Here is a 19,911-nt window from a genome sequence, read left to right as displayed (position 1 = left end):
ACTTGAAATTAGCTTTGAGCAGCATTGGTCTACTGTACAGTGCTGAGCGTCCAATCGTTGCTCGTGACTTTTCAAAAATCAAAAAATAACATCTCTGCTGAAGAGGCTGTTTCCTCAAGCTGACTTTCAGATTTATTTTTATTTTTTTCACTTCTTCTATTAATTTATTTCCTGCATTCCATTAAAAATGGCATTTACAGGTCAAGGAGCATTAAAAAGATTTCATTTGCAAAAAAAAAAAACAACCCACAAAACAACAGCAAAAACCTCTCTGCCTTTGTTGATTGTGCACTTTACCAAAGATTTACATTTTTCACATCTGTTGACTTCCCATTATAGTTTTCATCTTGCATGTAAAATTGATACACCAAGATAAACATTCTCCCGATGGCTGGAGTAGTGGAGCTTAATAATAGCTCTGATTATTTTTTTTTTTTCCAAAAGAATACTAAAACAGCCTTTATTTTTTGTGATGTCACAACCAGTGGAGAGTTTGACATTATCACATTAACTGCTAATGTATAAATGCAATACTAATGTACTAGAATTAAAACATTGTATAATGACCTTCCCTTGGTTCAGCCATTAAAAATACATTAATACTCTTTCTTGCAAATTGGACCTGATGCAATTTATTCATCAATAACTGGTTTGTGTTTTTTTGTATGGATATCTGTGTTTATTTTCTGGAAAATTATTCTGACTTTGTCTTTTGCAAAGTAAAAGCAGTCAACATCTCGGGTGCACTTACATAGCCTTTATTTTATTGAGAAGAATAGTAGCCAGAACAAGGAAACAGTCTCCCTCCTTCTAGCTTGTATTCAAGTACTTGTGTTGGCTAGCTTTATCCAGTGTTGTGTGGTTCAACATACCCATTTGTAAAATCAGTTTATTACCAATGTCATGTGCAAATTGAGACTTAATTAGCAGATGTTTGTAACTGCTTTCACATCCTCCTAAGAATCACGCTATGTGAGTGCAAAGCAGTTGTTGCTGGGAGATGAGAACATCACCAGAGCAAAGGCTTTATGGGAGATGGGGAGAGGGTTTCATAAGGTGTTTGGGGGATATTTTTTTTAAGATAATTTGGTACCTTTTTAAAACTCCCTGTTTTGAAGTAGGCGGGGCACAAGATGGCAGAAGATATCTCCCATATAACAGGTGTTACTTCCTGCATCCCCCTTCGACATCCCGCGTGTATCAAGGTTTGAAAGCTTTAAAAAGCAAGCTCCGAGTTGAAAAAAAGGACTGCTAGAACAGCAATGGGCATGTCGAAGCACACTTGAAGATAACAGCTGTCAGGACACAGGAGATGAAAATGCAACCAAGTTTACAGGCTACAGGAAAACTTGGCCTTAGGCATTTTGCTTTCACATCAGTAGTTTTAACCCTTTGCACACCAGAAACGATTTTAAAGTTGGGGGAGCACAAAGGAGGAGAAAATCCTTTGTGGGTTGTTTCTGAAAACTGAAAATACACAAGTAACTAGTGAATAGCTGCTGGGTCACCATTATAAAGTACAGGCAGTGCTGCATTTAGACAGCTTGGCTTTAATCTGATTGTGAGCCCTGTGTTTCCTCGTACGGGAGCTACCACCAACCCAGTTTTAATCAGTTGCAATTTTGTTTTTACATCTAAATTAAATAGCTTGGATTGAACGGGAATTGAAAAGAAATGTCTGATCAAAAGCATTTCTATAAAGCAATAACTCTCTCACTTTAGTTTCATTGAGCATCTTCAGTCTGATGTTTTTCATTTTACCCAAATATTACCAGGGCTATAACTCTAATGTATTTTACATCAGCCTCCTGATTGCAAAGTTAAATAAACAGTTCATGAACCGTATGGGGAAGTCTCCCTGAAGACCTTGCTCTTTAAAACAGTAAGTACAAGTATGACTCAGGAGATTGGCAACAAAGAATGGAAACTTTCAGTTCTGTTGTCTCGAATCCACCTTGATTTGGGAGCAACCAAGAATATTCCTTCCCGATGACTGTTCAGGGGCCTATGTGAAAAGAGTCGGTGGTATCAGTTACTGCAAGTAAGCAGACACATATTTGGCACATGCCTCAGCAGAGGCCAATATACCTCCCAGCCAAGCCGAGGTACACTAGCAGGACAGCGCTTGATTTGTGGCTAAAATCTGATCTGCGGCCCAACAAAGCCTCTCCCCGCCGAGCCTGTTGCTCCTGCACTTTCCACCTGTATTAAATCCAGTTAAAACGGAAAGAGTTGTATACAAGCTTCTGCTAGCATCTGTTTCCATGCTTGTTGTCTGAAACAAAGCCTAATTATCACAGCCCCTTCCTCGATATTGTCTTTTGACTCACCCAATTGTCTACAGCCTTGATATCTAGAGCATAAATGCCAAGGCTGAAACGTGCATTCAATTAGAAGATGACTCTTGACTGACCTACATAACAGTTCATTCATGAGATAATGTGACCTGGAGTCATGGAGATAGAAGTCAGTTGATTGAGCTGGGTTGGCTGTGTACACTGCAAACTCTCCAGTGATTGAAGAATCATCTAAAATTAGACATACGCTGTATGTTATCGAGAGTCTTTCAGATCCGTCTCTGTTTCGCTAATATTTCTTTTATGAGATGGGCGTATAATTTGTCACATTGTAATCCTTTAGTGCTTAACTTTATTAGCATGAAGTACTTAGGTATCAAATAAAATGAGCAATTAAGTGATTTATATTTAAGGTCTGCTCTCAGTTCAGGGCTTAGGTAGCCAGACTCCCATGAACTGGGGCAAGAGCGTGCACGGTATTTACCACTTCCTTCGGAGAGCTACAAAATGGTGCTTTTTGAAGATGAACTTAGTTGTGTGTGTAAATCCCAACTGATATTACTGCGCCACGAGTTAGTATGTATATTTATATTAAGGGTTATTGTGCATTTGCAGTGAACTGCAGGATATTTTTCCTAGCTTTTTCTTACTAGATTTGTGAACTCGCAGCTTTCAGCTGCAGAAAAAAAAAAGTTAACCAGCGAGCAAATGGTTTAAGCGTAACAATTAAGCGACACTTTTTGTATTACTAAGCCACAAAGGAAGCTCAGATAGAGGTTGTAGGTCGGAAAGAAACCTCCAGGAGCATGCTCGTGAAGTGAGGCGGTTCAAGAGAGGCTGCAGCTGTCACTTCCAGATCTAAGGGGCTGTGAGGTATTTCAACGATTTTCTTATCCTATCTTGTCTTAAAGATTCATTAACAGAATAATGTGAAATTATCTTGTGTCCTCTAGGGCATGAGTTCCTCTTTTTTTATTTTTTCCCCTCCTCTGTGAGTGGTAGGAGAAGTCTGCGCTCTGTCACATCGAGTCCTCGGTTCCTCTCGGATGAAGCCGCTTCGGCGCTGACTGACGCACGTTGCGAGGAGGAAGGGGGGACATTTTGTACAGGGAGGCTGTGTGCTCTTCAAAACACATTTGGGGCACAGCGCTACGCTTTTTAAGGTTTTCTCTATTAGTAGGTGCATCTCGTGCTTTTTTCCATGTGCATTTAAAAAGCAAGTTGCATGCTATTTCCTCCTCTGTCTCTTTGGTGTGCTTGTTTGGTGTTTAACTCCGTGCTGGCACAGTTATGATCGTCTCTAGGGGAGGGTAAAGATTAATCAAAAAGCACAGGACCTTGCTGTCAATCTGTCTGGCAGGAGGGTTCGTGAGAGTCTTTTGTGAGTTTCTTAGTTTGTTTTGGAGTTTTTTTGCTTTACATTGTATAAGAAATAAAAAGGAAGTGGCTGCGTGGACAGGAGTAAAAAGGCATTTAATTTAACCTTTCACTTTGCACATTTTGCAGTGGTTTCGTATGATCCATTTTTTTTATGCTGCATACTCGTGGTTTGGCTTTGAGTGAAGAAATTGTTGTGTAGGCCGGCAAAGGTGAGCAGGAGAGAAACTTTTTTTTTTTGCAGGAGCTTTTTGGTTTAGATAGGCCACTGGCTGCAAGCTGAGGATGAAATTGCACAGGGCCCAATTAGTGCCTGTTACCTTTTCTGCTTGCTCTTGATTGGTTGTAGAGGCAGAGGTTTAATTAAGCAGAAATGGGGATGTAGAGTTAATGTTCATTATAACTAAAATCGAAACAGCTGTTTACCTTGCTGAAGCCTTGTGTGTTAACGTCCATAAATCTCACCCCCAGGAGAGCTCGGAGGAACCATCCCCTGTAAAACATGCCTTTCCGGATATCACGTTACATCATTTTACATACTCATTTTCGCAACATTTCCTAATCATATTAATTAACACATTAGGGTATAATTCTTATTGTCTACAGAAATTACTTCAATTAAAACTATTAACATATTTTCATGGTTGTTATATTATTACAACTCGCTTTGTTACTACTCAAAAACTACTCTAGCAAACCCAAATGTTTGAAATTAGCATAAAATTGTGGTGGCTGTGCTTTTCCCCTTAATCGATGGATCAGGTCTCACTGTTAACGTCCTGAATAATCTCTGTCTCTGTGCTGGGGTTTCTACAGTGAGAAAAGATGAGAGGGGCTGTAAGTGTCCCACAAGATGAGGCTAAAAAGAGTTTGTCTTGATTAGCCTCTGCAGTGCCTACCAGGAGTGTGACCACTGTGCAGGAACATATGGAAAGAGTAAATGCGACAGAGGAGCACAAGACAGTAATGGATATAAATTGGCCATATTCATGCTAAAAAATTAGTAGAGTTTTGGGGTTTTGTTTTTTTGTTTTGGGTTAGTTTGTTTTTTTTTTTTTATTTTTTGGGGCAGAGCTGTGAGGTTTTGGTCTGGCTGTCTTGTAGGAGGAATGAAGGCAAGAAGCATAGCTAGCTTTAATATTGAACATTGTTACACTCAAATCTACTTACAGGCAAGACAAAATGTGCCCTCTGTGTAAAGGCAAAAATTTATTGGTAGTGTAATTGAAATCCTAATGGTCTAGTCAAAGAATCATTATTCGTTCAGATCTACTTATTAAGGAAATGAAAGAATACTGTTTCGGGGGGAAAAACTTCAATAATAATACATTTTAAATTTATACACACATTTCTGAGTATCTACCCCTTTTTGAGGTGTTTTGTTCACCCTTAATCCCTGGGTCGTGAGGCTGTTGGCTTTAGTTTTTGGAGTTGGGGAGCAGTTATGGCAAGTTGTCGGGTACCAAGGGCTTCAATGGGAGGGGTATGTTGGTAGTGGGGGTTTCTTTCTCTCTGCCATGAGGAGCATGATGCTTCTTCCTCCTCGCCCTGGGCTCTGCTTCTGGCTATTTTTATGTTTTCTAACACGCTTTTACACCTTGCTCTTTATTCATTGGATTGCAACACCACATTACCCCTGAATTCAGTATGTATGCAATGTTTTACATCTGTTGGCTACTTTTTCTTTCCTTCTTATCCCTAGAACAATGGGTTTGCATTTCTTTAGTCAGCTAAAGGTGAATTTTTATAGCCCTGGGGTCATGCGTGTCACTCTGTGCCCCGACTGATATCAGCTCGTGCCTCCACTCCTCTGCACTGCGCTGTGTGTTGCCTCTTCTGAGGCCTCCGCTCTGATACCGTGTCAGTGTTCCTCTGCACTCTGTCATTATCCTGCGATCATAAATATTTCATCCTACTCAGAGTAACTACTTGTTACTACTGTCTGTATAAGAATCACACTTAAACCACATCATTATGCGAAGATAAGGAAAAGTAAAATAAATTAGGCAATAGCCACCTGGTCATTAGGAAAATTGCTGCTACAGCTAAAGCAGCTAAAACGAAGCTCCGGGCTGGGCAGCGCAAGTGTAGGCAAGCCTGACATGCCTGGGTCCTGAGGCCGTGCAGACTCAGCACAGTTTGTGGCCTATTACTGGCACCAGCAACACTGTGTTTACTGGGCTGCAGGGCTTGAACGTGGTGAATGAGATCATTATTTGGGTTTACCCATATTGGCTGGGGACCAAGCTCAGTGACACGGGATGTCCTTTCTGGTCTTAGGTTCCTAGCAACACCTTAAACTGTTGAAATAGAAAGGGAACACTTTGCCTTTACAGAGCAGATGTATATTGGCGTACTATTAGCAGACAAGTTGAACAGAAAACAAGAAAGTTGATCTAATGAGGTAGATAATTGCTGTCATTATTCTAAGCCATATGTATTCTATTCGTCTTCATGATATTGCTGTGAAAATGCTGTTATCCTCCTTTACAGGTAGACAGTATTTATCTACAGTTGCCCTAGGATGCCTCTGTAGTCAATGGAAAGACATTGCTACCTCCATTTCAGTCCACCTGAAGTCTGAATTGCCCTCTAAAATGATTGTTTCTCTTCATGGACTAAATAGGAAATCCTGCACACATAGATTTAATAAATCTGAGCCAAAGAGATTAGAGATTTGTCTGCAGCAGATGAGTTTCAGAGCCTGTGCTTTCACAGCTGTTACTAGTAACTAGCTTAGCTTAAATTTATTTTGTATCCAGTCTATATAGGCGACTGCCATAGTTTAGATTGTGCTGTTATTATACCTCAAATGAGACATGTCCACAAGAAGTCTATGGCTGAGCATGGAATTCAGTTCTCATATTTCAGATGAGAAGATAATGCCCTAATCAGTTCTCATCCATGTAGTGCGGTCAGTGGCACTACTCAATTCTTTTCAGTTTGGCTACCACTCCAAACTGTTAAACCATCTGCTGGTGGCAGCCAAAAAGATGACAATATAATAAATTACTAGAAAAAGTTAAGATGCCTAACATCTGCTCACCACCAAGCTTGAGCATCTTCCCTGTATTGATGTTCTGTCATCTCTTGACACAGTAAGAGAAGATGTCTGCTCTGAAGTTCTTGCAAATTCAAATCATTTGCAGCTGGACCTACGTTCCAGGCACCCATCCTCTTGTGAATTTTAGGCCTAAATAGGGAGTAACAATAGAGAAGGGAGAAGACAAGAGCAGGAGAACTAATAATTTCTTAAAATACCTTAAGAAGTTCCTGGCCCAGGTGAAGACCTGTATCTACCCATTCTTCATTATGATTGATGAAGTAATACCTAATGATGGCAAGCAGAATTTTGCAAGACAGAAATAGAAACTGCAACCTCTTCAGAGCCACATGACTGTGCATCCTGGAATTATGTTCTGCATAATGTTTTAATCAAATAACAGTTTGCTTAGTAGTATGGCCCACGTTGGTTAGTGCAAACAGAATGCAAACGTATTCTAGATAAGATTATGCAGCTTTGAAGGTGCTGGTAGGCAGACACTGTTGAGAAAATATACACATAATATTTACTTAAAACGTTCCTGGAGCCTCCTTTGGTGTTATTAGTCTGTCACGAAAATCTGCAAACACACACTTATCAAAAACTCACTGCAAAACATTAGGCAGTTAGTGAAGTCAAATATAGTGGGGTGACTGCCATAGCAGAGCACAGTTAATGGTTGAGCTGTGACTTAACTTACATCCAAGTGCAAACATAATTAAATTAGAAAAAGTCCTGAACCAAACATAGGAGGTGTAGCCTGCTTGGAATGCAAAGACGAACCTGAATCCCATCCTACTGCTTCAATCTCCTGAAGTAAAACTGTAGGAGACAGAAGTCCAGAGCTGAATCCACCTTAAAAGGTGTAAACCAGCCTAGTAGATGCCACAATGTTCTGCTCATTATTGTGATACAAACTTGCACAAAATGATGTGATCTAAGAGAAAAGACTTCTGGAATGCAGGGCTTGTGGAGGTTGGTATGACACTAATTTGGGGGATTTTCCTTAAATTAGAAATCAACTTCTGTTGTTTAGTTAGTTTCCTTTTGTAAGTTTGTTCGAGTCTAAAACCCTCCTTTTAAGACATGATTTCTCTAAGCATAATAATAACTGATTTCTTCTATGTTCTTAATTTCTCTCACATAGATGGCCCTAGCAGCTTATTATGCTGTGAACAGGTGAGGGAGGAGCACTCAGCGCAGATCCCTCCGTAGCAGACCTCCCGTCATTTTAAGCCAGCTCAGTGAAATTCCATTGGATATGAATTCACCTTAAGCAGAAGGATGTTCCTTGTAAATAAATATGAAATAATATAATTTAGTTATAATTAATAAAAAAATACTAACATAATAATAAAGAGTGGAAATACCTAAATACTCTAGTAGCCATCACTATATAGTAAACCAACTGGATTTGATCCTGGAGAGTATCTTCCAGACTGTATTCCCATGAGTCCTGTTCTGCCACAGATCTCTCATCCATCCATCCATGAAAATCTATTCTTGCAGGTCTAGAACTAGAAAACGTTTCCCCCTGTTTTTTCCTTGTAACAGTAGTGTTCATCGTTCACCCTGCTGCTTCTCCTTACCACTTTCTATCTCCTGATTAGACCTTGGGGCTGCTGGTTTGTGTTCCCTAGGACCAGCACGTTTTTCCTGAGCTAGACCCAGTAGCAGCAGTAAGCAAGCTATATTTTAGCTTGTGTGATTTGGCTATGACATGGCGACAGCTGAAATAAGGAGCCAGTAGGCTAGCAGCAGGAACCAAAGTAACAGAGCATCACGGTGGTGGTTAAACTGAGATTCCTGCCATCAATGTGCCTGGACGTCCGTTTAGGAACGGTCACTCAGGTTTGTGTCGTACTGTACCAGCCTGGAGAAGTCCTGAGGGGTTACTCAGATGAGCTGGTGTGTTTTGTATGGATCAGTGCCATTTGGAAAAGGTGGGAGAGTGAAAGTCCATGTGCATGTCTGTGTCCCTGACTGACATGTTTAACCTTACGCAGAAAACAGAATTAAACCTGTAGCTGTCACTGTCTCATCCCAGCATGGTGACCAGCTGTGCCTGACTGGTTATAACAGGCTGTTTTCCTCTTTAAAGCTATTGTTTATAGCATTATCTTTTTAGAGGAAGGTGTGAGACTGGTATATTTGGCTGGTTAGCAATGTCAGTATGTTTGTCTACTACAGGGTAGAGCTGATGTTTCTAATCAAGCTTGGGCTGAATGGACTTTCCAAGAGGCGTGAGGTGAGGTTTCTAAACAACTTAAAGGATTTGGTTCAGAACAGTCATTAATCAGTCATTAAAAAGCGATTGCAAATGCCATTACTTTCTGTCCATCTCTAGCGTTTCTCAAGCATGCCCCCAAAAGCTCGACACCATTCTGCAGGTTTAGCAGTAATTTGAATGCAACAAATTGTACCTGCAAAGCACAGATGTTGAAAGCTGAAAAATCTGAAGGTGCCGTATGTTTCCTGTAATTGAAAGCAGGTGCCCTGAAGGAAGCAGAGATTCTGTTTCACTTTATGAAGTATCTAGTTGGCAGAGCAGGCAAAAAATACCCTCTAAAGCTTCATTCACTAGGACTGGATAAAACAGATTAAAACTGTTGTTTTACGATAGCTCTAAGGGACTCCAACAAGGGATCGAGGTCCTATTGTGTTGGGCACCCTAGACAAAAGGAATTAAGTCACAGAGTTTGGAGTACCGAATAAATGGAACTGCATGTATTTAAAGGATGGGATGAGAGGGAAGACCATGACAACCCTGCTTTGTGCAGCACTGAAAACCAGGCCTGGCATCTCCAGCACTTTGGGTCTATTCCACTCTGCCTTGGGATGGATGCTGCATCCCAGGTCCACATCTCCCAGTTGTCCCGCTTCTGAATACTTCTGTCATTGCTTCAGTGAAAATTCAGTATAGTAGGCTACCAATCTAACTTACGCCTTGGTCATTGTATACAAAGAATCCAGGCCTAAAAATGAAGAAAAGCTATGAAAATTTATGCTTTTGAGGATGACTTTTTGGGAAACAGTCTGTAATGTGAAGCCTGCAGGATAATGAACAGGAGAGAAGTGCCCTAGCTGCGGCTCCACCTGCAGATTTCACAAGGCTTTAGGGAGGGCTTTTTTGTGTGTATGTGCCTCAATTTACTTATGGGCAGTGCTAAAAGCCCCGAGGGTCCTCTGAGAATTATTCAGTTGATGTTTGTGGAGTTTTTTTGTGTGGTATGTGGTACTTTTAAGACATGCAAGAGCCAAATGTTATTACCCCACGGAATTTAGCTGAATTGCATTCAAGCTGAGCATAGCCTGCGGGTGTAGGTAGTATTTGATACTTAAAGACAGAAAACCAAAATAACAGAAAAGCATCCCAAAACATCAAAACTTACTAATGCTTCCAGCCAGCTTTGTAGTGCTGCAGGTTTGAGCAAGCCAGGACTGTTTCCCCTTCCGTTCTGTGTTTCAGTAGCTATAGCAAGCGCAGAAAGAGGAAACAACTTTGATCAAAACGTTTTTCAGCTCTTTTTCTAACGAAACAGATAGTGCCTGGCACAGTATCGTTGTACAGTTATTTCATCTCCCCCAAAATACTTCTGTCAAGTTCTGAAAGTGCCAACTGACCTGTGTGCACCAGGCTCAAAGCTCTTGCTCTGAATCTTCGACTGCCCTTTAAAGACTCTGCAGCACTTCACAATACTGTCTTGCTCTTTGGATTGCCCACAAGTGGGGTTTTTCTTTTTCCTCCTTCAGTAGTAGGCAGACATTTTCTAGGAATTTTTCTTCTTTAGCCTGTTGAACCACCTGAAAGAAATGTCCTTTGTCCGCATTGTGAGAGATCATAAATTTTGCTGAGAAAATTGAGAATTATGTTTACCGCCTTTAACTAATGGCCAAGAATAGATAGGAAAATTTGTGTCCCTTGCTAGTGGAAGAAAAAGCCTGATTTTCAAAAGATATTAGTCGGATTTTCATTCTTTTTGTCAATCCCATTTAACTGACTTAATATTGGATCTCAATTCCAGCCAAATTTTTAAAAAGTAGGAATTTAATGACTGTCCCCATCATTTCTCTCTGTATAGCTTCCTATACATGAAAGGTCAAAAATGTCAGTCAGACCATACCATTTGGCATGAAGATGAATATAGAAGCTAAAGAGGATTTAAAAAATACATGATCTGGCATTTGAAACTGGAGGTTGGGAGCTGAGTCCTGCTTTTATTCCTTTATCTGCTAGTGACCTAGCACTTCATCTCTTATGGGGTGTGTTTACAGATTTAATAGTCTTTTTGTCCTAGTGTATGGCAGTGGAGAAAGTCCTGCAGGGGCTGAGTCAGATTTTGGGTAGGTAGAAGAAGTGTCTGGGTGATGCTACCACTCTCCTTAGAAGCATCTATGTGCAGCAAGTACATAAAATAGGATTAATGCTCTCCACACCTCGCAGAACCTGAAAGAAGTCCGTTTACCCTAAAATCCTGCTAATGTCAAAGCAGAGGTAGGCATCATTGGCAGGGCAGTCTGGTCCCCTTGTTTCTCATTATTGACTGTAGAAAGAAGGAGGATGGCTGGGTTACTAATGTGGTACTTACCGAGGCTTCTGTAGCTCAGTGAAATCAGCCTGAGCGTTAGTGCCTTAATTTTCCCATCTGTGAAACTTAGGTTATGTCTCGCAGTGGAATCATGATCCTGACTACTTGTGTGTTCCAAATGCTTGGAGAAAGAAGGCAAAGTTAAAAGACAAGGTGGTATTCTGATCAGTGTCGTGTTTACTCTAAAAACTGCAAATGTACAGCCTGAAAATATAGCACAGATACATATACAGCATTAAAGTGCAGCACAGAAAAATAAATTAGCACTAGATGTCTTATGAGCCATATTTCTCTGTGCAGTAATGCTTTTAGGTGTTATTCTTAGGCATCTCCGGAAGGCAGTTAAATATTTCCAGTCAGTCTTGGAAATACCCATTTTAATGTACACAGCAAAGGTGGAGGACACTTATTTATGATTTGAATATCCGCAAGTGGTTGGGGCTCTGTGCATAGTCCCTCTGCATCTGCTGGCTTGCTATTCTCTGCCTTTAGCTGCTCACTTTTGTTAATTGCATTAACCTGTAAAATAATATATATATACACACACATATATGACTTTACTAGGCATCATTAAACAGTCAGCAGACAGCAGTTAGCCAGAATCCACCACTAGTTGTTCTTATAAACATTATAACAAATGACAAATTTCTGAGCTTCAGAGCTTTGTATGAAATGAAGCCTGTCTGAATAAGCCACATCTTTGTGTCATCCATTTGTCTTTCTCTGGAATCACTCAAAACTCCCTTCTGACATGTAGGAGCCTTTTACGCTTCCAGTGCCAAGTGTTTTACATTTTCCTTTGTCTGTCCTGCCAGCAATGTGGCCCCATCATAGGGTTTGAATTGTAGTGAAAGTATTAACATAGTCAAAAAGATTGAGAGTATCACGGTGATTAGATTTTGGGAAAATCTCATTGAGGAGATAAAAAAAAATAATTCTTTTTTACTCTATTGACTCATAACTTGGAGGTGATTTGTAAGTTTGAGCTATTCAGTGATGGTTCTTGGACTCTAAAGCACATCTTATATAGATGGTCAGATACCACCAGACTATCTTACCTGGTTTTTTTTAAGGTGCCTAAAATGTTGAGTTGAACCTTTGGAATCAAACTGGCCAACAGCTACAAGTTAGTAGCTTTTGTCTCAGGTTGTTTTTAATTTAGTCTCTGTCTTTCAAGTTGTTTGGGCGGGAAGTGGTTCCAAACTACACATTTAGCATTCACTCGTGGGGTTTTACTTTCTTTGTCTGCAGTGACTTCTCCTGTGGAAGCAGAACTAAAGGGTCTGTAAAAGGTTAACCTCACTGGTGCTCACAGATCCTACACTGAACACCAAATTACTCTAACAGCACTTCCTTAGGGGCTGCTAAAAGTTTTCTGTAACTTCAACCACTGTGATGTGATGTTCTGAATGACTCCTACTTTTATACCTGCATGTTTAATTGCACATCTTAGAGAGTGGAGGGTACTATTGTGTAGGAACTTTTCCCTTCAAATGTATGTTAACCTGTTTTAGTTTTCTCTTTTATGGTTTTGTCATGCATATATAATATCAGCTATTCTAGAATATCTTTCCTGTGTTCAAAATACAAGCTGAGTTTGCAATTTGATATAACCTTCATAGAGCTTTCACTTCTGTTTTCAGCTACAGAGAAATCAAGTATCTACTTTCTTAGGATGCCTAGGTTATCAGGCACTATAAAATATCCATCACGCATTCCTACATCCAGTATGTTGTCATATGCAGAGAGCAAAAAATCTCAATCCCTAATTGCTGCAAATTGCCATTTGTAGCAAAGTGGGACAGGTTTTCTGAATGAAATCTCAGATGATCTGGTGATGTTTAGCCTCTGCAAGAAAGTTGTTCTTCGCTAGTAGGTGGCTCATAATTTACCAAAACCAAAAGACTTTGATACTCTCTGTCCTGTCACATACGACTGAGCTGCTTCTGTGGTGCATGAGATAAGCTTATGCTGCCCCTCGAAAAAGAATTCACTTTTTTCATATGCTCTGATATTTCAGTTTCATCCCTTCATGACGCGATGGCTTTCTGTTGTCACTTCTCATTTTTGTAAAGTATTACTAAGTGCTCCTGCTGCTAGTAGTAACAGGATCATGTGATAACTCAGGTTGGAAGGTCCCTCAGGAGATCTGTAGTCCAACCTCCTGCTCCGAGCTGGGTCAGCTGTGAGGTCAGACCAGGTTGCTCAGGGCTTGATACAGTTTGGTCCTGAAAACCTCCAAAGGTGGAGATTGCATAGTGTTTCTGGGCAACCTGTTCCAATGGTTGACTGTCCTTGTGGGGGGAATATTTTTGCTTCTACCCAGTAAGATACTCTTCTTTTAACTTATAGATGTTGCTTGTTGTCTTGTTGTGCCACGCAAGGGACCTGGTCTCATTCAGCCCGGAGAGGAGAAGGCTTCAGAGGAACCTTTGCATACTTATGGCAGGCTATTGAGAAGAGAGGGCCAAGCTCTTAAATTGGTAGATATTCCCGTACCATTTTATCAATGAAGATTGGTCTGGAGTTGTTCACTCTTTGAGAATTCTTTGGAAGAAGATGTTTTAAAGAAAAGTGATACAGTTCCTGCTGACTGGCCGTGTGTGTGAATTTAAGGGATTCTGGCCCTCCTTCTAGTTTTTGACTTAAGGAATCTATTCTGCATTGCATGACATCTTGCCTGTCTCATGACTGAAGTTGCATGCATCGCCTTAGTCTTTTGAGCATCCATAACCCATTAGCAGTCTGCTAATAGATGCAGTGAGACTTGTTCTGCTCCAGGTTTTCTAAACGGATATAACAGGTTTTCCCCCTTGATTGCTAACACTTACATATGCGAAAATAAGAATGGTTGTCTCGATCTTTGCATATGTCTGAATTTTCTCTCCAATAGCTGTCTCATGTTAACTTACTGCCTGAAGTTATACAAATTACTGCTACAAATGGTTAACACTTAAGGAAATGGGGAAATTGTTTGTTGTTCAGTCAGTACCTATCAGTCTGGGTAGCAAGTATATAAAAACTTGTTTCATTGTAAGGCAGAGTAGCACCCAACGGCAAAGAATGGCATCGGTGTTTTCAAGCTATTTAGTAACACGTTTTCTTTTTTTATTTTAAGTATGCCAATAAATACACATCTATTTGAGTTGATTTTTTTAAAAACCATTTGGGACTATGCTATTATTTCCTTGTTGTATATCACCAGCTATTTGCACTTTTCCCCTAATGTTAAGAGAGAAATACAAGCGGATTACTAGTCAGGGATGACTCTCTAATTTGTATTTCTAAATCTTACACGACCCTGTTGCCCCAGCATGGCAAATTACTTAGGTACTAACTGCAGACCTAAATGAAACAAACTTCTGCTGTATTTTATTTCTCATCAGAAGAAAAATGAGCGCATGTAGTTATTTAATGAAAAGACTATCCTTTCCAGTCTTTTCAAAGGACTTGCTACATTTCTCATTTTGGGGTGTTTGTTACTATTGCTAATAGTATTTGCAGTGCCTCTAAAGCATACCTGCGGATTTCACAGAACCAGAACAACTTCTCATCCAAAAAAAGCTTATGTTCCGAATCTGGAGAGTTATGAAAGTAAGGAGTGGGGAATAGAGAAAGGGGAGGATTTGACATTTTATGGGAAATTATTTTCCAGGTCAGAGACAGAGCACTTCTGTTCTAGGAGCAATGCTTAGTAGCCAGACTATGATGCTTTTTAACTTAAGATATGACTAAAAAAAGAGGATTAAATCTTTTTTAAAAGCTATTTAAACTTCAGCACTAGCTATGTAAAAGCATATGAACAGCTTTACAGGACCAAACTAAATGTCCACCTAACCTAGTAGCCTGTCCTCCACAAAAGCCTATAGAAAATGTATAAGTAAAAATAAACACACACACAAAAAAAAAGATGAAAGTGCTCAGGGATTATATTTTTTCCCCTGTAGGCTCTCCCAAGCGTTTTCAAACTGTTACATGGTGACTTCCAAACCTGAAGTTGCACCTACATGTTTGTTTTAAATAGCTTTTGTTGCATTTCTTTTCCACCAGGGAAGAATTTGGTGGGTCCTTCCAGGTCCTCCTATACTGTGCTATTTTGAGAGAGAAGAGCTAGATATATTTTCATGATATCACTGTTTGCTGCTACATTATTATACCTTCCTGTACATTAATAGTGCTGAGTTATTAGCATCATCCCACACATTCTGTGTTTATGCCAGCATAGTGAATCAGAAAAACATCTGCCTGGGAGGTAGAAATGTGTTTTTATGTATGAATGCGTAAACATGAAAACTCTGCACCTTCGGATTGGAACTCACACCAGAGAGCACAGGAGGGACCTGTGAATGTCTGCGGTTGGGAACTGGCCCTTGTGCAAATCTCATGTGAGAAGGTTGGAAGGGATAAGGTGTCTGTCCACATCAGTGTTAATGAAGAAAACTGGCAGAGCGACTGCTTCCTCCAAGAGTAAAGCTACAGACGTTGTGACACTGAGATACACATGCTGTATTTCATTAGCATTCATTAACTACTTTGTCATTAATTTAGGTCAGTGTTGCATTGCTTGAACTTAAATTCAGCGCAGGGAATATTTAAGGTAACACTGATCCTTCCCCCCCTTTTTTTTTTTAAATGGCCTTTTTTGGATTTTTGAAATATTTTAAGTTTGTCCATTCAGGATGAAGGGTGTATGTTAAGCATGGCAACTCCTGATTGGTGTTCAGCTCGACAGCATTGATGAAGAGATACAATACAGGAAAAAGATTGCTTAAAATAAATGAGGAGCCCTTCTTGAACATTTTTGCATTCAGAGAAGTATAGCTACCAAAACTTCCCAGAACACACTGAGCTTTTAGCAAATAACTTAATAGGCTCAGGGGTCACAGTGATCCTCCTGTTGATACTATGGAGTTTTCTGGCAGCTGACACCTCTGCGGAAAAGCAGGAATGTCAACCGATGAAAGCAGCATTAGCATCTTGACAGATGCGTGTTATAATGGTATCGTTAGACAGATTTGGAAGTAAAACAGAGCTCATGGATTTCTTAAGAAAGTTATTTTATGCCACAATTACTGGAATTTTTAAAGTCTTGTTCTGAAAGGCACCTATGATAAAATTAGGTCTTCCAGAGTTGGCTGCACAGCCTTTCAGTAAAAAGCCCAGGGCTCTGTCACTCAGTTCTGCCCAGAGCTTGCATTATTAAAAGTAAGATGGAAACAGAATTCCCTTTCTTCTTTAACCCCCCCCACCTTATCTTTTTAGGCATTTAAAAAAAATTGCATTATATACCAAAATAGAAAGTTCATCAGAAACATGGGAGATAAGAAATCTTACAGCTAGTGAAGATGCTGTACAGACAGTAGTTGTAAGTATTTAGCAACATCACAGTAGTCTTGTTCCACATTTGCAATTAATACACGTCTGTGTTTGCATTTGTTATAGGACTCTTGACAGCACCAACATAACAAGAAAAACGAACAACCTGAGTAATAAATCTCTAGAGGCATTCAGCAAGTGCCATAGGGCTCATTAATCTTGATTATTCCCCATAATAGATAACTTCACAAATCATCTATTCTCCCCAATCATGCACGTAAGGATAATGTATATATAATAGCCTCCCGTACTGTAAAACCCCAGATAGAATTTCATTTTTTAAATGTAAGTCTTGACAAATGCAAGACAAATATTTGTAGAAAAAGGATGGGTACGCATAACAACCAACTGGCCTGAAACAAGTGGGGCAGAGACTGTTGTGAAAAGGTGGTGACATCTTTTCTGGGTTTTGGGTTCGGGTTTTTTTTTACCCCGCTTTATGGTGTCTCTGTTTGAATCAAGGAATTCATTTATTTATAGCCTGAAGTAGATGGGATTTTCTTTCTGAGAGTTTTGGCCAGGCAGATAAAGGAGTCTGCAGTTGGAGCCTTCATGCATGCTCTTTCAGGAATGTAGACAGGGGAAAATAGGAGCAGCTGAGAAATATCCTGAATTCCAAACAATTTAGTATTTATGATTTATACTACTGATTCCTTCTTTTTCTTGTACTCTTCCTAAAGCCTTCCTTTGAAAAGCACCGAAGTTATTGAAGAAAACAACAGTTCTAATCTGATGTGGTCTTTACCTGTTTATCAGGTTTTCTCAACTGCAACTTAAATTTGCCAGTGCAGCATAAGAGATCTGTGAAAGACATCATATTTAGAGTGAGGCTGTATAAGATCATTTCAGTAAGAATAACAGAGGTGCTCTAATACCCATAGCTGACACTGGACTGCAGGCTGTGATTCAACTCAGAAATACCATGGTTATCTTAAAGCTAATTTTGCAAAGAAAACAAAATATAGGAAACACATTAACTTAAAAAAAAAACATATAAAATATTCTGGGTTTAATGCAATCGGTATTAAAAAAGTATAGGCAAGTGGAGTGAGGAGAAAAATAGAAGAACTTTTTTTTTTCCATAGAAGTGGACCAATACCTTTTATATCTTTGTAATTGTAGTGACCTTAACCTGATGCTTGAGAGTAAGTTCTGCTGATTGAAGTTTTGGGACTGTAAAGCTGTGTTTGCAGCTGATCTTTACTCTTATACAGTATAAAACATGAGATTCGATTGCTCTCATCTTTGCCCGCATTCCCATTTTGCCACCTTTCTTCTCCCTCCCTCCATGTGTCCAAATGCTCTCAAAACCCCAGGATTGTGTTCTGTGACCTGGGGCACCAAAATAGCAGTTTTGTGTGAGTGGAAAGGATTTAAAAGAGTAACAGCTGAACTGCTTTAGGGAGGGTTACCTCTACTTGTTCACTGTTCCTCCTCCACCCTTTGTAACAAGTACTCAGGATTCATTTTCCTTAAAATTTAATAGAAAAGAGAACATGTGTGTCATCTTTCAGAATTGAAACAAGAACAACCTGAGATTTGGATCCATTTCTTTTTCCAAGATCTGCTGTGCACATCACTTGAGCAATTCTGCCTCTTTAATTCTTTTGCATGTGAATGTAATGCGTATCTGTAAAGTATCACAGTCCTTTAATAGCCTACATTGCATGTCGTTTCTCTGTTCCTAAATACATACATATTAATCATATCCATGTTCAAAATACCTTCTGACACAGAGGTGAAGAATGGGTCTTACCTCTAGGAAGTTTTAAAAAGGGGAGAAAAAAATTGAAAATGTTCACCAACTTCTAAGTTTGATTAGATGGATTCAGGATCCTGTAGATTTGGCTTTTGTGTTTAGACCCATTTTTCTTCAGACCTCTGCAAAGAACTTTCTAAGACAGTGTCAAACAGTAGTGCATTTTGGCTTGAAATTTTTCTTTGATATCAGCACAGTCTGGTAGTTTGAAGCACAGCTTTGGAATCAGGATAAATGAGTTGTACTCCTAGCTGTCTGAGAAAAATTCAAGTAACTCCCTTAATCTCTCTTGGCCTCAGTTTCTCCCTGTATAAAACTATACTAATAATACTTCACTGTCTTTGTAAAATGTTCCACAGTCTTCTGATGAAAGGAATTATTTTAAGTTCAAAGTGTTACTGTTAATGAAAGAATGAACTTGCTTATTCTTCAAAAAATACATTATATGAACATCAAAGAGCTGTTTGTACCAAGTGTTAGTCTGCCATAAGGTGCTCCTGTGTCTCAGTTAGCAATATTTTCTCGTTCACTTCTCCATGAAAAGGAATGCGTTTGGTGATCTGGATTCCACGAGATACAATTCCATCAATGTCAATGTGTGCAGTAGAACTAAGTACAGTGACTGGCATTGGCCATAATTTCCTATTCTGTCCAAAAATTAGCATGCCAATGGCTGCAAAGTGATGTGCAGTCACTTGTAATCATTCTCCTTCCACTGCCCTGCCTGGCTGATTCCTCCAAAGAGCCAGGAGCCCATGCTGGAGAGCAGCTTGAGTTTTGCAGTTCAGGTTGTGATCCAATGGGTTACTGGCAGGTTTTCATGCTTGGACCCATCTTTAGTAATGCCACTTAGAGTCACCTCCAAAAGTGGGAGTATCCTCATCTTTTGTTGGGAGAGATTATCAAAATGTAGGGATTGTTTCTGTGGAAGTTCATGCAAAAAGCCACCTATTCAGGTAATGATTGACACTAGTTGACCACCAACAAAAAGATGTTAAGCAAGTGGAAAACATGATATGTTCTTAAATGGATTAACATACATTTTAACATTTTTCCTGTTTGTTGAACTTTTCTACCTCCTGGCTAGTCTCAGCCAGATGAACTTGGTTACTTCTCTGGCTCTTCTCTCCTTGATAAACCGCAGAGTGTCAACAGTCTGCCTACTTTCTGCATTTACCCAGTGCAGCAAGTTCTGGCTTAATGCCTTTTTTCAAAGAAGTGCTTTTTTAGGAGGCAGTTGGAAGAAGAGGAGGAAGATGGGTAATGAAGAACTTCTCTGCATTGGGAAGTTAATGTGCAGTTAAGGGCAGTGAGCTTCCAAGGCACTGGCAGCACAGCACCCCCTTTACCTGTAGATATCCCCAGGGTGTCGTGACTGCCTCTGAGCAAGGAGTCTTCTCCACTGTGAAAGTGGACTGTGCCACTTTCCCCACAGACACGCTCCAAGTGTGGATGCTTCTTCTGGAAGTA

General features: G+C 39.8%; 1 protein-coding gene and 1 long non-coding RNA gene across 11 annotated transcripts in view; one reads left to right on the top strand and one right to left on the bottom strand.

The window, feature by feature from the left end:
- The window catches only part of CELF2 (CUGBP Elav-like family member 2), a 379,009-nt gene that overhangs the window by 167,655 nt on the left and 191,443 nt on the right, over positions 1–19,911 (top strand). The window lies entirely within an intron of this gene.
- LOC128143624 (uncharacterized) lies at positions 10,008–17,480 on the bottom strand. The gene is made up of 4 exons (XR_008235822.1): positions 17,428–17,480; positions 11,307–11,427; positions 10,342–10,521; positions 10,008–10,189 (listed from the first exon to the last, which is right to left on the bottom strand). It is a non-coding gene; the product is annotated as an uncharacterized LOC128143624 (long non-coding RNA).

Source organism: Harpia harpyja, chromosome 6, assembly GCF_026419915.1.
Source record: "Harpia harpyja isolate bHarHar1 chromosome 6, bHarHar1 primary haplotype, whole genome shotgun sequence".
Taxonomy (NCBI): domain Eukaryota; kingdom Metazoa; phylum Chordata; class Aves; order Accipitriformes; family Accipitridae; genus Harpia; species Harpia harpyja.
This window is presented reverse-complemented; position numbering and strand designations above follow the sequence as displayed.